We start from the raw sequence: 4,048 nt of genomic DNA on the forward strand, positions 1-4,048 counted from the left end.
ATGTGGCATAAGAATTTCTCTATCTTGGTTTTTTGAAATGCCAATAATTACACATTTTATTATTTCTTTAGCTTTATGTTTACTTTTTTCTTTGCTCATTATTCCTCTTGCATCTCATACATTTCTGGGATTATTTCCTTCCCTCAAGTTTCTTTACTGAGTTTCTGTAGCACCCCAAACAGATGATATTAAAAGTAGAGGAAAGAGAGATGGGGGTGGAGATGCTTCTGGAAGTAACATCACGATAGCAGCCCAAGGAGAACCCCAAGTTCAGTTTAAGCTTGTATTTGTTGGTGATCATGGTACTGGAAAAACTACAGTCCTGAAACGTCATCTGACTGGTGAATTTGTGAAGAAGTACCAACTACCTTGGGTGTTGAGGTCCACCCCTTTGTGTTCCATAACAACAGAGGACCTATTAAGTTCAATGTATGGGATACAGCTGGTCAGGAGAAATTTGTTGGACTGGGAGATGGCTATTATATCCAAGCTCAGTGTGCCGTTATGAATGTTTGATGTAACATCAAGAGTTACTTACAAGAACGCGCCTAACTGGCATAGAGATCTGGTACTACTATGTGAGAACATCCCCATTGTGTTGTGTAGAAATCAAATGGATATTAAGGACAGAAAAGTTAAGGCAAAGTCAATTGTCTTCCACCGAAAGAATAATCTTCAGTACTATGACATTGTTGCCAAAAGTAGCTACAACTTTGAAAAGCCCTTCCTCTGGCTTGCTAGAAATCTGATCGGAGACCCTAACTTGGAGTTCGTTGCCATGTCCACTCTCACCCCGCCAGAGGCGGTAATGGACCCAGCCACGGCAGCGCACTACGAGCATAATCTAGAGGTTGCTCAGACAACTGCTCTCCCGGATGAAGATGATGACTTGTGAGAAAGTGAAGCTGGATCCCAGCGTCAGAAGTCTAGTTTTATAGGGAACTGTCCTGTGATGTCAGTAGTGCAGCATGTTTGCCACTTTGTTACATAGTTAAGCAGAACATGTGTTTAATCTTTGGGATGCTGAAGGAGATGAATGGGCTTCAGAGTGAATGTGGCAGTTAAAAAAATACCTTCATTTTTTGGACCTGCATATTTAGCTGTTTTGGAACACAGTGGTTTCCTCCTTGAATTTCAAGTATAAGACTGCTACAGTCACATCACAATATTCAGTGGTGGAATCTTGTTTGTTACTGTCGTTCCCATTCCTTTTTGTTTAGAATCAGAATAAAGTTGTATTTCAACTATCTTTAAAAAAAAAAAGTAGAGGAAAGAAAATCCATCAAACCTACAATGGAATACCCATTAGGTTGACAGCTGCTCCAAGAACAATACTAGGTACCAAAAGATATTGAAATGACATTTTTAAAATGTTGAGAAGAAATAACTAGCAAATTTAAAATTCTGTATCTCAGCGAAACTCTCTTTTAAAAGGAAGGAAAATAAAAATATTTTAAGCAAATAAAACCTGAAAATATTTACTACCAACATAAGCAATATTTCAAAAGATGAAAAACTGATACTTTTCATGAATTATTGAAAGGCATACATTTTCAGATTCAGGGAGCCAAAAGATCATAAGCAAGATAAATAAAAGTCAATCCATAACTTTCTCATTCTCTTTAATCATTCTGGGCCCTAGAATGAAGCATATAAAGGGCCTTTTCACTTTATCCTTCATTGCTTTTAAGATCTCTTTAACTTTATTTCATCCTTTGTCTGTCTGTGCTATAGTTGTATTCTTTTTTTAGATTTATTTTCAAGGTCCATCTTTCTTTCTTCAGCTAGGTACAATTTACTGATCTATTGAGGTTTTAATTTTAATTATTAATATTCAGATTTCTAGAGCCTCTATTTGGTTCACTTTCAAATCTGATTAGCCACTTTCAATAATCTTCTTTTATGTCCTCTTATTTTCATTTCCATTTACTATTTCTTGAAATATATCATAGTTATTGAAGTATAAACATAGTTATTTTGTATTGTTTCTCATAATTTCTGTAACTGCAATCCTTGCATATCTGACTCTTTAAATTTTTGACTTGGAGTTTTATGGGCCATACAGGTAGATCTCAGCTTACGATTAGGAAATTTTAGGGTAGGTATATTTTTTTCTCTTCTGTCTAGATCCAAAAACAAAACATGGTCATATGGTCACTATCTTATGTTGTGTGGTGGGGTTTTCCCCAGTTTACTCATTGATGGTATCACTCTTTGCAGATCTTGGTCTCATGTGAGTTTTCTTCTCTCTGATATCTCACTATACATACTCAGACCCCAGACTTTGTCTCTTGTTCATGATCCAGGTGATTTATTAAAACCCAGATTCTGTCCACATTGATAGGTAGATAGTGCCAGGTCAAATGCCATCTCCAGTTCTCTTTTACTGCCATAGATTTATACCTCTTTGTTGTTTCTGGCCTCAGCTCAGTCATGCATTTAGATATTTTATTTTATATATGTTTTATTAAAAAATACTATTTTTTAGAGCACTTTTAGATTCACAAGTAAATTAAGAGGAAGGTACAGAGATTTCCCATATACTCCCTGCCTCCATACGTGCATGGTCTCCCTCACCAGAGTGGTACATTTGTTACAGTTGATGAACCTACACATCATAATCTCCTAAAGTTCATGATTTACATTAGGGTTCACTCTTGGTGTTGTACATTCTATGGGCTTGAACAAACATATAATGTAAAATATATAATGTATAACATATAAAAATGTAATGATGTATATCCATCATTATAGTATCATACAGAATAAATTCACTGCCCTAAAATTCTCTGTGTTTCTCCTGTTCATCCTCCCTCTCCATCCTCCACCCTCTCACCACACACACGCATACCACTGATCTTTTCACCATCTCCATACTGTTGCCTTTTCCAGAAAGTCACATAGTTGGAATCATAGAGTATGATTTTCAAATTGGCTTCTTGTATTTAGTGATATGAATTTAAGTTTCCTCCACCTCTTTTCATGGCTTGATAGCTCACTTCTTTTTAACACTGAATAATATTCCTTCATCTGGATATACCACAGTTATTTATGCATACACCTACTGAAAGACATCTTAGTTGTTTCCAAGTTTTGGCAATTATGAAAAAAGCTGCTATAAACATCTGCATGCAGATATTTGTGTGCACATAGTTTTCAGTCCTTTTAGTTAAATACCCAGGAGCATAACTGCTGAATTGCATAGTAAGAGTATTGTTTTGTAAAAAAAATCAAACTGTCTTCTAAAGTGTCTGTACCACTTTGCATTCCCATGAGCAATGTACAAGAGTTCCTGCTGCTCCACATCCTCATTAGCATTTGGTGTTGTCACTGTTCTGGATTATGGCATTCTAAGAATTATGTAGTCGTATCTCGTTTTACTTTGCATTACCCTGATAACATTAATGTGAAGCATTTTTTCATATGTTTATTTGTCACCTGTATATCTTCTTTGGTGATGTGCCTGTTAAGGATCTTTGGCCCATATTTAATTGGGTTGTTTGTTTTCTTATCATTGAGTTTTAAGGGTCCTATGTATATTTTGGATAACAGTCTTTTATCAGATGTGTCTTTTGCAAATATTTTCTCCTAGTCTGTGGCTTGTCTGAGCATTCTCTTTACACTGTCTTTTGCAGAGCAGAAGTTTTTAATTTTAATGAATTCCAGCTTCTCAATAATTTCTTTCATGCATCATGTCTTTGGTATTTTATCTATATGTTTTTATCCAGAATGTTTGATGTATTGTTTCACAGGGGTTCACTGAACCTCTAGTATGCTGCATAGCTAGAAGTAGAACTCCTTTTCATTGGATTGTTCTAGGTAAGAGTTAAGCACTTGCCTCTGTCTACACTAATTCCAGTGGACATCCGTCGACTTCTCCTATATTCTGTCACCAAGTTCCACTCCTGCCTTGCAACACTTGTTCAGCAAGTTTCTGCAGCTCAGTAAGCATCTAGACAGGCAGAGTGAGAAGGAAAGGGAAAAAAGACTATATAACATATGGGTCCCCCTCTTAGCAGACATTCTTATTCTGAATAAATACATTTCT

At 36.0% G+C, this 4,048-nt stretch overlaps 1 pseudogene across 1 annotated transcript; it reads left to right on the plus strand.

The window, feature by feature from the left end:
* The first annotated feature begins 209 nt into the window (after nt 1–209).
* Nucleotides 210–895, plus strand: LOC308624959 (GTP-binding nuclear protein Ran-like; annotated as a pseudogene). The gene has a single exon. The product of its transcript is annotated as a GTP-binding nuclear protein Ran-like (transcript).
* The last annotated feature ends 3,153 nt before the right edge of the window (nt 896–4,048 follow it).

This window comes from Mesoplodon bidens (genome assembly GCF_964165515.1).
Source record: "Mesoplodon bidens genome assembly, chromosome: 11".
Lineage (NCBI taxonomy): Eukaryota > Metazoa > Chordata > Mammalia > Artiodactyla > Ziphiidae > Mesoplodon > Mesoplodon bidens.